Raw genomic sequence first — 14,978 nt, forward strand, 5'->3', positions numbered from 1 at the left:
GGAGAGATTTGCATTAACTAATGCTAAGTGAAATGAGCAGAACCAGGAGATCATTATACACAGCAACAGCAATATTATTCAATAATCAATTCTGATGACTTGACTCTCTTCAACAATGAGATAATCCAGAACAGTTCTAATGATCTTCTGATTAAAATAGCCATTTACAACCAGAGATAGGACTGTTGGGGACTGAGTGTGATTCACAACATAGCATTCTCATTCTTTTTTGTTGTTTTTTTTTACTTGCATTTTATGTTCTTTATCTTTTTTTTTTTCTGGTTGGGTTTAATTTTACTTGTACACCAAGATAATTGTATAAATATGCATGTATATAATGGATTTAACATATATTTCTACCATATATAACATACATTGGACTATTTGCCATCTAGGGAATGGGGTAGGAGAAGGGGGGGAAATGGAACACAAGGTATTTTAATTGCTAATGTTGCAGAATTACCTTTCTGTATGTTTTGAAACATAAAAAAACCTTTAAGAAAAAAGAAAAACAATAAAAATAAATCATTAAAATTTTTTATACTTTACCAACAAAGTCCAGCAGCAAGAGATACAAAAAGAAATTTCATTTAAAATAACTGTCGATAATATAAAGTATGTGGGAGTCTTTATACCAAAGCAAAGTCAAGAACTATACAAGCACAACTACAAAATACTTTCCTCACAAATTCACATAAGGTTTGGACTTTGTCCACTGAGAAAGGCTGTTGGGGCACCCAAACTTGGGTGTCAGATTTCCATGTTAAAGGTGTGATATGAAAGGTGGTGTCCAAACCCCCATGACCCCAATTAAAAATTCTGTGGGTGTAGGATATAAACTGAGGGTCTTCAATATGTCCCTGATCCATAGATTGTACATGAGACTTGTGCCCACAAGGGGTTGGAATATCCCCTATTTGTCTGCAAACTGCTAGGGCAGGTCTTCTGCTGCATCCGCTTTAGATATAGCACCTGCAAGGGCATCCATTTTAAAGGGGCTAGAGTCAACATTATCACATGTATTTATCATCTCTTCCAGGCCAGCCTCCTCCAGCTACAGTAACATGGTCTTCTGGCAATTAGTATTGGTATTCTCCCATGCCAATTTCTGTATAAGGAGGCTGAAGACTTCAACTCTGCCCACTGACCTCTCAACAGCTGCCTGTAGGCAGGCCACAAAATCAGGAAAAGTTTCATCTGGACTCTGTTTAATTTTAGTCATGGAAGGGCTCTGGTTTCCAGAAGGTTGAATTTTGCTAAATTCTCATTGGGCACATTGGGACACAGCATGAACACTGCTGCATCATATTGCATTTGATCCTCATTTCTTTCATATGTTCCAGCTTTCCATATCATTTATCTTAAATTTTTCTGGGAATTTCCAAAGTCTCCCCAAGGGGGTGCAGAGAGAATGGACAGGAGACACATCTCCTCAGGGAGGGTGGGGGATGAGGGAGAAGGCCATGTTTTGGAAACAGAGGTGACTATCCCTCTGTTCCCTTTCTCCTCCCTCATCTTATCACTGTCCTTTTCCTCAAGGTCATATGTCTCATCTTATCCATGCCCCCTCCTGTTCCATCATATCAACTTCCTGCTTCTTGCTCACTACCTCTTCCTTCTTTAACATCACACTCACCTCCTTTATCTTCTTGTTTATTTCCTGATTCTTTCCCACAGCTAACTTCAACTAGCTCCATTTTATGGGCACAGTTGGTCCCAGTGAGTGTGGGTTTACCACCTTCATTTGTTTTATGACTCTCCCTTTGCACTTCATTATCTACTTTTAATGGATTGCAGCTTTCATCTCTTAAGGTGCCCCCAGTCACTTGATAAATGAGGTGATGCTGTTCCGGGATGGCTCCTTGTGTATCCTTATCATAGGAAGCCATATGACTATGTACTATCTCCCACTTTTTAAAATCCATTTCCAATCCTGCTTGCATTACTATTCTATAAGTTTCTTTCCCTTATACCTCCTGGTCTGAGACCCTTTCAATAATTTTTCCCATTACTAACTTTCTACTCACTAGAGCAGAGTTCTGTCTCTCTTCCCATTCTGTGGCCTGCTACATAGTGAGGTCCTAGCCAAATAGTCCCTCATCAGGCTCCACTTGTTGTACCCCCTTTGCACTACTCTGTCCATCTGTCAATGACACAGCTATGCCACACTTACCCATCTTCAGGCACCAATCCAGATCCCACAGAGACAGACACCAGGAGGTAGGGGTGAAGTGAAAGAGAACTTTATTCTTATGTAGCACACATATTTATACCACCACCACCACCACCCCCGAGGATCTGGGGGAAGGATTGTCCCTAGAAGAAGGAGGGAGGTGTGCTAGGCTTTGAGAGCATGAAGGAGGGAGATGCTATGCCCCAACTCCATGTAGAATTCACCTGCACCTAGGTACCTCTCATGCCTCAGGTCCTCCCACATCCTTTAAACTGGATTCCTTGCTCTTAGAGGCTTTTTAACCCTTACACATCTGGAAGAACAAAAGGTCAAGAATATCAATGGAAATGTTTGTAGCAGTTCTTTTTGTGGAATTGTAAAATGATAGATGCCTATGGGTAATGGCTGAATAAATTATGGTGAATTATTAGAATATTATTGTTCCATAAAAAAATCAGTAGGCTAAATTTATAAAGTCCTGGAAAGATTTACATGAATTGAAGCTAAGTGAAGAAAACAGAACCAGAAAAAAAAAAGAAAGAAAAAAAAAACATTGTTCACAAAAGCAAAATTTAATGATGATGAATTATGATAGACTTGGTTCTTTTCAATGGTTCAGTGATCCAACAAACTTTGAATGGAAAATGCCATCTTCATCAAGAGAGTGAACTATGGAGACTGAATGTTAAGCAACACATATTATGTTCACCTTTTTATTTTCTCATGATTTTTCCCTTTAGTTCTGATTTTTTCTTTTGTTTGAATATGACACTAATGAAAATGTGTAAAACAATGAATGTACATGTATAAGAAAAAAGTCTTTATATGTAACTAGAGAAAATAAAAATAATAAAATCTATTTATGAAAGCAAAAATAGTTTGCTTTGATCTGCTTTCATACTACATCAATTCTTTGGGTGTGAATAGCATTTTTCATCATGAGTCCTTTGGATCATTGTATTGTTGAGAATAGTTAATACATTCATAACTAATCATTTGTGTACTCTTTTTATTGGGAAAAGTAGGATTAAAAAAACCTCTCAATGTTTTTCTAACTAAAATATAGGGACAACTAAGTAATGCCGTGTGGATGGAGCACTAGATCTGGAGTCAAGAATAGCTCAGTTAAAACTCAGATTCAGATACTAGTTGTATAATCCTAAGTAAGTCATTTAACTCAGTTTACCTCAGTTTCCTCATTTATAAAATGAACTATGGCGGAAAATGTTGTACTACTCAAATATCTCTGCCAGAGTAATATTGAATGGTGTCATAAAGAATTGTACAGGATTAAAACAATTAAACAACAGTCAAAATATGCACATGAAATTTTCATATCCCACAAAATTGTTTCAAATTAATTGTTTCATGGATCCAAAGAACCACTAATATGCAGTAACAGATACTTTCATTTATTAATGTATCCATTCATCAATGTTATATTAAGTGCCTATTAGGCACTCCGCTAGTCACAGGAGATATTGAAAAAAAAAACAACAATAAAAAAAAAAACAAAAAACGTGAAACAGTTTCTGCCTTCAAGGACCTTAACATTAAAACAATAAATACATATCCAGTTTATGCAAAAGCAAAGAAATTTCTAAATATGGTAATTATAAGTAGGCGTCATTTACAACTGAGAGGATAAAGGAGGGTTTCATTAGGCTGTAATATTAGAACTCATGTTTTGGTTTTGGTTTGTTTTTTAAGGTAAAGATCATAAGAAATTAGGGTGAGAAGGGAGTAGATTCCAGAAATGGGGCTGCTCTATGCAAAGGCACAAGGAGAAAAATTTTTTTTTCCAAAATAATAGGCTTACTACTACAGACTTTCATCAGCCTTAAACAGTTCCAATTATAGATACTTACCTAGTATGTCTTTTTCTTGTCTTTTTTCTTAATATTTGCTTTCTTCATTTTCTGACATCTTGATCACTAATTTATTAGACCCACTTCCTCTCTTCCTGGTCATGTAGTGCTGAATGAACAGGAGTAAATAATAAAATGTGTCTTTCTGGATTGATTATAAATATATAATTTCATTTCAACTGAGTTCTCTCAAGGACAGCGAGGTAATCTTAATTAGCTCCCTATATTACTCTACAACTCACCCTAAATACTCAACAGCCAAAACTGGAAGTGACTTGGTCTTAAAGTTGTTCTTAAAGAAAAATAAAACCTAAGAGACAAAAGAAAAGGAGAAATAACTTCAGGTAACATATAAGACAAAACAAGCTCTGATTCACATGTATTAGAGAATTAAAATGGTTTCAAAGTGTTTATCCTAGTAGAATAGTAGCTGTTCTAAAATTTTCTTCCCTCTTAAAGTCTCCTGTTCAGCAGAGGATTTTCAGGACATTCACTGAAAAAAATCACTCTTCTCTTTTCTTCTGTTTACTACTGCCTCCTCAATTACAGTCTCTGATGAGATAATAGGACCCTCTGTTTCTCTAGGGAAACCTCTTTATGTGCCTCCATTGATCCATCACTTCTTTACTTCTGTTGGAAATGCCCCTCACCATCATCCCTCTTCCTTTTCTTATCTTCAATCTCCTCTCCAAAAGTAGCTTTTCCACTATTGTTTACAAAACATATGTATATTTTCTCAATCTTTAAGAAAAATCTTTACTATACACTAACACTTCTGCTTATTATCATACTATATCTGTACTCATTTTCTCAGAAAAATCAGTAAAAACAGTCAATATTTGGTGCCCCTACTTCCTGTCATTGCAGTCTCTTAAAACCTCAGCAATGTTGAAACTACTGTTTATATATGCGATGGCTAATTACTTGCATGCTGCCTTCTCCATCCTATTATGAGCTCCTTGAAGACAGAGACAATACTTTTCTTTCTATGGCTAGACTTTAGCATTCTGTCTGACACAGTACTTAAGAAATGTTTCTTGATTGTATGACCTCATAATCTACTTGAAACTGTTCTCTCCAAAATTCTCAATGACTTTTTTAAATTCCTGAAACTAATGACCTCTTCTCAATCATTGCCTATATTGACCTCTACAAAATGTGAATCTGTTGATCACATCCTCTTCCTGTAAACTTTGTATTTCTCCTGGTTTCATGACTCTGCTCTTTCTGAACTGTGTTTCTGCTTTTCTGACTATTATTTCTATTCTCTTTTGCTAAATTTCTATTCATATCATGCTCACTAATTGTAAATGTCACTTACAGATCTATACTGGAACCCTTTTACATACACATCTCTAATGTTTCCCTTGAACTCCAGTTTTCCACCCCCAAATTCCTATTGACCCAGATATCAATTAGGTGCTCAAATTTGAAATCATATAGCACAATTTATCTAGTCATTCCCCAATTGGCAGACACCTTCTCAATTTCCAATTAATAAAAGAACTGTTACAAATATGTTTGTATATATAGGTTCTTTTCTTTTAAAATAATCTCTTTTTGGATATATGCCTAGTAGTGATATTGTTATATCAAAGGGAATATATTATTTTATGATCCTTTGGGCATAGTTCCAAATTGCTGTACAGAATGGTTGAATCAGTTCACAATTTCACCAACAATGCATTAGTGTCTTATTTTTCCCACATTTACTTCAACACTTGTCATTTTCCTTTTCTTGCACATTAGTCAATCTAATAGCTATGAAGTAAACATCAGAATTGTTTTAACTTGAATTGCTCCATTCAATAGTGAGTTAAAGAATTTTTGTTAGTATGGCTATAAGTTACTTGATTAGTTTATCTGAAAACTCTTCAAATGTTTTGATCATTTATCAATTGGAACTGACTCATTTTTTATGTTTGACTCAATTCCCTATACATTTGAGAAATGAGGTCTTCATCAGAAAAGGTTGCTTTAAAAATATTTTTACAATTACTATGGCTAACTGTATTTCTCCCTGTTTATTATGTTTTCTCTCTCTTTTTCTCCTGTCTCTCCTCAAAAGTGTTTCGCTTCTGACTACCCTCTCCACCACTATGTATTCCCTTCTATCATCCTTCCCCCATGTCTTATATCTACTTCCCTTCCTACTTTCCTGAAGGATAAGAACTCAAATTTAATGAATCAAAATAGATTTCATTATATTTCCTGAAAACCCTCTTCTGTTATGAACTTCTCTATTACTGTCAGCGTCACCACCATCTTTCCAGATTCCTTGTAGTGTCATCACTTACTCCTTTTTCTAGTATTGTTCAAATATCCAATCATTTTAAAAATCTAATAATTTATATCTCTAATAATCTTTTTCATATGCCCCCTTTCTCAAATCAAACATACTTGAGTCACGTCCAAATATTATAGTTAACATATGAAATATATTATATACATGTTGGTACATATAATATATACTATCATATCAATGATATATTATATTATATTACATTAAATATAATATAATATGCATACCATATGAACTATGTGCTATAGTATAATAAAATGTATGTGTAATACAAACTATGTGTTAATATATATGCTATGCTATATGCTATACATATACTACAATAATATATATATATATAAATATATATACTATACTATATATATTATATTTGCAGTAAATGTTACATATACTACATATGGTAGATATTAGATACTATATATTATATATAATGTATGTTTATATTTAATATATGTATATATGTAGTATAATATAATGCATATACAATTTAATATTACAATATACAATATATAAAATACATAATATATTTAAAGTAAAATATTAAATTATTATATAATGCTATATATTTATAGATAACTATAAGTATATATTTAGGCATGCATGTGCATATGTTTGTATACATAAATACATTGTCAATATAAGCTCCTCAAGGGCAGGGACAGTTTTTGTTATTTTTTTTTTTTGTTTCCCCAGGGCTCAAAACAAAGTCTGGCATAGGCTGGTGCTTATCATCAATCAATTGATTGATCTAATAGTATACTCTGCTTAGACCTGTATTCTCCAAGAGACAAATAATAGAATTAATGCAATGTGGGTCACCTTAGAGAACCCTAAAAACATAACCCTGAAATCCTAACTAATTGAGCTAACATCAGATATCTCCTTCCATAGCTAGCAGTTGGTGAAGCATTTGGTGCGTTGATCTAATGGAGCTCCCAGGCTGTATTAGAAAAACTTCAACACATGAAAAGCAACATTTGTTACATATTGGTACTGATTCTAATCTATTTAGAACTTATTTATGAAATATGCTTTAGCAGAACTGTTTGCTAAACAGAGCCATGTGGAGCATTGGCCAAGCCTTTTCTGTCACAACTATTACAATTTAAATATAAATGACTTGGTCTGAGGAGGGCACACAAATTACAACAATAAATTCTGCTAGTCATTTTTCTTTTGCCCAGAGCACATTCCTTTTTAGGCTTTATGTAGGACATGTTCAATTCAGTAAATTTGATTGGAAGGTCATTCAGGTCATATTAGATTGCAGAATTTCTAGAGTGTGAGAAAAAACAAAAACAAAACAAAACAGAACATCAAGATGCTTAAGTGTATTGTTAATCATATACTCATCCTAAATACTTAGTGGAACTGAGTGGAAGTGAAACTGAATTGGTCTTAAAGTTCTATTCTGAAAAAATAAAATAAAATTCAAGAGCTGGAAGGAAAGGAGAAATAATTTCAGGGAGCATATAAGGCAAAACAAACTCTGATTCAAATCTAGAGAAGCAAAATGTTTTTTTTTTTTATTATTACTATATCTTTTTATTGACAGAAAATATGCATTGATAATTTTTACAACATTGTCCTTACACTCACTTCTATTCCTACTTTTCCTTTCCCTCCCTTCACCCCCTCCCTTAGATGGCAGACAGTCTCATACATGTTAAACATGTTAAAGTATACCTTAGATAATATATATATGTGTGTGCAGATCCATACAGTTCTCTTGTTGCACAAGAAAAATTGGATTCAGAAAATAAAGGTAACTTGGAAGAAAAACAAAAATGCAAGTACTCCACATTAATTTCCCAGTATTCCTTCTCTGGGTGTAGTTGATTCTGTCCATCATTGCTCAATTGGAACTAAATTGGATCTTCTCTTTGTTGAAGATATCCACTTCCATCAGAATACATCCTCATACAGTATTGTAGTTGAAGTGTATAATGATCTCCTGGTTCTGCTCATTATACTTAGCATCAGTTCATGTAAGTCTCTCCAAGCCTCTCTGTATTCATCCTGCCGGTCATTTAGAAGCAAAATAATTTAAAAGTAAAATGTGAATAAAAAACAATGGGAATAACAGAGGTTTGCAGGATGCAAGAATTCGACTTCAGGATAAATTTTTATATGTCTTTTTTCAAGGAATTCAACACGTTTCTTACCTGTGATTTACTGTAATATCTTTCTGCAGCAGGTAGACTGAAAGTATCAGGCTTGGTATCAGATATATAATTTGAATAGACTATTTCTGTGTATTAACTCATAAGACCTGGATATTTCTTAAAATTACTCTGTAATTCAGCCCCACTGCTACTCATCACTTCTCTGTTGTGAAATAGAGAATTCTCATAAAATTTTCTCCTGCTCCCATAGGCCAGATCCCTGGAAGTCTCTCTTAAAATTATATATATCCTAGGGGAGCAAAATATAAGAAATTATCTACATGACTTAAATGGTTATTTTCAGATTAGTTGGTCATTTATCTCACAGAGATCTAAAGGAACTGAGGTTTTAGGACTGACAACTTTTGATATGTAAATTAGTTAAGCTTCAGGGCCAAGAAACAGCAAATTTAAGTGAAGCTGAGTGGTGGACAGGAGGGTGATGACTGGCTAGTCACATCCTTCATAAAGGCAAAGCAGGGGAGATTCAGCATAAGGATCCCTTTTAAAAGAACACAAGCTATTATTTAATTATCTTTAAGTTTGGCATCTAAAAGTTTAAGATTAATGTACATATTTACATAATAGGAAATTTCCATTTAATGTGTACATGCAAATGACCATGTCAATTACACTTGGACACAATTTTTCAAAAACACTTTTTATGTGTTTCAAACTTTCGTGCAAAGGAGACTTGGTTTTATAGGACATATGTCTAATGTTGTTATTATTCCTATTCTTTGGAATGTGACTCCAATATTTTTTTTCCCCACAGTATATTGAGAATGAGTTCAAGAGGCAGAGCCAACATGTTAAAATAACAGGAACAGTCTAGCTGAATGCTGCCAACAATTCTCTCTAAACAACACTAAAAGAACTTGTCAAATAGAATTGTAAAGCAGCATAATAAACACGTTTCAGGTGAGACATTTTTCCCAACCAGGACAACTTAGAAAGACAGAAAGAGAGGTCTGTGATATGGGACTGGCGCTGGCCAAGAGTGCAATAGTGCTGACCCTAGAGGGGTGGAGGATAATGGATGCAGCTACTGTTTGGGGAACATAAAAAGTATAGATACCAAGAGATACCAAATTTAGAAAGACATTAGAAATCTTGTCAAAAAGAATATAGTAGACCCTTGTGCTAGAACTGGTAAAATAATTTTGTATCATTTCACAATATCCTTGCCCATAATACAGTTCCCAAATCCAAGGTGAAGAAGAGTAGTTGTTCAAATTTGTCCTAAATTGTCCTTAGAGGGAGGGTTGGAATTGTGATATCTAGACCTCTTTCTGGTTCATATCCATTTGGAAAAAGCATGTCTACTTGCACAAGATAGTGGAGAGTAGACAGGTCTTTGTCTGAGCTCTTCTTGGTTTCCTTCAGATATATACCAGATCAAGCTTCTGAGCAGGTTTTGGAGTGATAGAATCTACAAATATTTGGAGTGTAACAAATTTCTGGCAGCAGATGTTTTGGTAGAATTTCAGAAAAGGTCTGTTTTAATCAAGCATGGGGGAGGTGGCCCAGCACAGGCTCAGCTAAAGGGTGTAGGGTGGAGTGACTTCCTTGAAGCTGGAATATTTATCAGGAGGCTCTTCCCTAATCCCAAATTTAAAATTCTTTCTATTATTCCAAACTTTCTCTTCAATTGTAGATTTAAAAAATATATACATTTCCTTAAGTCATGAAAATGAAAACTTTTTTTTTAATTATATATATATATATACATATATATATATATATATATATATATTTTATAATATTATCCCTTGTATTCATTTTTTCCAAATTACCCCCCCTCCCTCTATTCCCTCCCCCCGACGACAGGCAATACCATACATTTTACATGTGTTACAATATAATCTAGGTACAATACATGTGTGCGAATATCATTTTCTTGTTGCACAATAAACATTAGAATCCGAAGGTACATGCAACCTGGGCAGACAGATATTAGTGCTAACAATTTTCATTCCCCTCCCAGTGTTTCTTCTCTGGATGTAGCTACCTCTGTCCATCATTGATCAATTGGAAGTGAGTTGGATCTTCTTTATGTTGAAGATTTCCACTTCCATCAGAATACATCCTCATACAGTATTGTTGTTGAAGTGTACAGTGATCTTCTGGTTCTGCTCATTTCACTCAGCATCAGTTGATTTAAGTCTCTCCAGGCCTCTCTATATTCCTCCTGCTGGTCATTTCTTACCGAGCAATAATATTCCATAACCTTCATATACCACAATTTACCCAACCATTCTCCAACTGATGGACATCCATTCATCTTCCAGTTTCTAGCTACAACAAAAAGAGCTGCCACAAACATTTTGGCACATATATGTCTCTTTCCGCTCTTTAGTATTTCTTTGGGATATAATCCCAGTAGTAGCGCTGCTGGGTCAAAGGGTATGCACAGTTTGATAACTTTTTGGGCATAATTCCAGATTGCTCTCCAGAATGGCCGGATTCTTTCACAACTCCACCAGCAATGTATTAGTGTCCCAATTTCCCCACATCCCCTCCAACATTTGTCATTGAAAATGAAAACTTTAAATGTAAATGCAGTAGTTGTAGTGTCCCATGAATGTTGTATTAAAATACTAAAAATCTCTTTTGCATATAATAATTAAAGTGGCTACTGATAGATGTGTATCACTATCTTTTTACATGATGGGATGCTTTACAAATAAGAGAGATTACAAAATGTACTTTCTGTAGTTAAAATTTGGCCTATATGTTGTATTATGGATGAAATGCACAAAATAAATAAACTACTGACAATTAAAACAACTTCAAAATAATTGTATCTGAATTACTTTTTCCCCCTTGTGTGGTTTTTGGTACAGTAAAAAAAAATAATATTGATGCTTTTTTAAAAAATCAATAACTTGACTGATTCTTTCCTTAGAAAAGAGGTTCATAAACTCAAGGTCATGGATTAATTTCAGAGGGGTCCATAAGCTTAGATAGATAGAAAAAAATATATATATACCTTTATTTTCACCAACATTTGTATTCATTTTTAATGTAATTATCTTTCACATTATGACATTGATCATCATAGTTTCAATATTTCATGGATTGGCATACAAAATTAAATGAGAGGTTTCTGGAAATTTTGCAGAATAACATGTGATGGCCAGCAGATATGACAGAACCAAATATTTCACTTAAATTTTACAAAAAGATATGTAAACCCCACTTTAAAAAATGTATAATTCTCTATCACAGAAGGAGAGTTGACCATAAAAAAATTATGTGAATTTTCTAGATCACATGGCCATCATACACCTAATCTCTTGATTTATAAGGATAAATAGTACTAAATTATATTTTATTTATTTAAAAACATTTAGTTTAGAAGGAATATTTAGACTTTACAAGCCTCTCAAAGAGCTCTATTACACAAAGATGCTTAAGAATCCGTGATTTAGAACACATATAAACATGTAAAAATTACTCAAACATTAGCAGGGCTTAGCAGTTATAACCTCCTTCTTAAGCAAAAAGAGAGAAATGTTCTCTCCCATTTATTCTCTAGTCACATTTATTTTTGTTATTTTTAATATCTTCCATTCTACATTTAACAAACAAAATACATTATTAGAGATCTGTAATACATATTGTAAATCTCAATTATATATAGCTTTTAGGCCTACATTTGTTTGAAAGTATCTCCAAAATGTTTATTAAAACTTAAATACTTCCCTTTCCTTCCCTCACACACACACCAATATATGTATAGCATTATTAATCCTCACCAAAGTTCTCATTCAGAAAACAAACTTTGAAGGATTTTACTGACCTATAAATATTTTAAATATAGCTTTGGTGATGAATTATGTCAAAGGACAAATGTTCCTAAACATTTAAAAGAGACTTGTCATTGGTGCTGGCCAGTAGATAATGAGGCAGATTGGCAGTAAAGCATGAAAACTATTATTTGAAGTATTTGTAGAAAGACAGTAGTTGGAATGGAAGAAATAACAGAGTATGGCCTATGTTGTGACCTGCACCATGGAGTGAGTACCCATTCTAATGAAATCATGAATCTTTTGAAGTTCAAGTATACCCTTGAAGTTTAAGTGTTTTCTTCTTAAACTTTGTTCCTTTTTCATAATTTTGAATCTATTCTCTATCACTTTCTCTCTGTTCTGAAAAAGAAATTACATTTTCAAATCTCGGGCATTTTCCTAGGCTGTCTCTCATAGCTAACATTATTTTTCCTTATTTCCCAATATCCTTCAAGCCTCAACTAGAATATCAAATTCTTTAAAAATTCCTTTATAATGGTAATTATTTTGTTGAGATTATTTGTACATAATTTTTTTTTCTGTAGTCTCCCCATTAAAGTGAAAAACTTCTGAAAGTTAGGGACTGTTTTTCTCTCCTTTCTTTAATGCAATAGTTCAATAGTTCTTACCTGAATATGCAATGCCACTTAAAAATCTAACTATAGTCTATCATTATAAATTTATTATGAATTTTTCCTTCATCATTCTTTATCATCCTACTCAAAATGACTTGCTTATAAATGTAATTCTATTCTCCATCTTTTTATCTATGTACAGATTATATGCTATAAATTTGGAATGTACTTCTTATCTACTTCCATAAATTCCCTAACCTCTTTCAAATTTTTATTATTGGAATGCCTTTTAAACAAGACCTTTGTAAGGTTTTGTAATTTTGTAAGGCTTCCCATTTATTTTATGTCTGTAGCCATTAGTTTCATCGCTTGTTATTTAAATACAGCTACATTTGAATTCTTCCTTAAAAGATTCAAGTAAAGGAGGCAGAGCCAAGGTGACAAAGAGAAAAAATTTCTTTGTCTGAGCTCTTCCCAGTGTTCCTCATAGCAACACCAGATCAAGCAGGTTTTGGAATGACAGAATCCATAAATATTTGGAGTGTAACAAATTTCCAGCAGAAGATATTTTGGAAGAAGTTCAGGAAAGGTATATCTAAATTGGGAGATGGAGGGGGAGATATAATTAGGACAGAAGAGGCACAGTGCAATGCAATGCAGGGAGACCCATGGTAGAGAGCCTCCCATGAACCAGGGAATCTTGTAACCAAAATAGAGCCATTTTTCTATCCTCATTCAAAAGCCGGTAGCTCATCAGACTAGCTGTGAGATCTCTAACACAATTATAAAAGGCAAATAGTGAGCCTTGAAAGCCAGTGTGACAGGCAGGATTTGACCACATCCACCCAGCATGGAAAAGAAACTGGCAGCAACTGTCCCCAAGCAGCATGAAATGGCTGTAACCTATAGAGAAGTTTTGGAGAGTCTCCCCTTTGCCTTAACAGCAGACCTTAATCTTTAAAAATGAGCAAAAAGTAAAAAAAAAGCTCTGAACATAAATAAATTTTATGGAAACAGGAAAGAATAGACCTCAATATCTGAGGACACTAAAGGCAAAACATCTCCAGATGAAGTCTCAAAGAGTGATATAAATAGGTCTCCATCTCACAAGGCTCTCTTGGAAAAATTCAAAACTGATATTTAAAGAGAATAAGAAATAAAATGGGGAAAGGAAATAAAAACTCTAGAAAAGGAAACATAGAAATTGTCTGAAGAAAACTACTTCTTAAAAATTAGTTTTGATTAAATGAAAGAAGAAAATAAGTCGAAAAACAGACTTTCTGAAATGAAAGAGTAATCCAATGAACAAAACAATTCTTTTAAAAGTTCAATTGACCAAATGCAAAAGGAGATAGAAAAGCTGACTGAAGAAAATAACTCACTAAAATCAGATTTAACTAAATGGAATAAATGGAAATGATTCAATAAGACATCAAGAATCAGTCAAAGAAAACAAAACAAAATAAAACAAATATTATAAGGCAATGGTCATCAAAATTATTTGGTGCTGGCTAAGAAATAGAGTAGGTGATTAGTGTAATATTCAGCTTTGCTTCACAGGAAAAAAAAAAATGACCATAATCATTGTAGTCTAGTGTTTGACAAACCTGAAGATTCCAGCTTTTAGGATAAAAATTAACTGCTTGACAAAAAGTGCTGTGAAAATTGGAAACTAGTATGGGAGAAACTTGACATTTACCCATGCCAAGGTGATGAAGAAAGCCATCTATACCCAGAGAGAAGATGGTGGCAACTGAATGTGGACCACAACATAGCATTTTCACTTTTTTGTTGTTTTCTTGCATTTTGCTTTCTTTCTCGTTTTTCATTTTGGTATGATTTTCTTGTGCATATTTGTAAAAATATTTTTGTAGAAACATTTGTAGAAGAATTGCAAATGTCTAACATATATTAACATATATGTTAATATAATGTCTAACAATATAACATATATTGGATTACTTGTCATCTAGTGGAGAGAGTGGGGGGAAGAGAAGGAAAAATTAGAAGACAAGATTTTATAAGGGTGAATGTTGAAATAAAAAATTCTTTAATTAAAAAAATAGATGGAAATGTAAAAGACCTCACTGAAAAAAAAAAA

Source organism: Sminthopsis crassicaudata, chromosome 1, assembly GCF_048593235.1.
Source record: "Sminthopsis crassicaudata isolate SCR6 chromosome 1, ASM4859323v1, whole genome shotgun sequence".
Classification (NCBI taxonomy): Eukaryota; Metazoa; Chordata; class Mammalia; order Dasyuromorphia; family Dasyuridae; genus Sminthopsis; species Sminthopsis crassicaudata.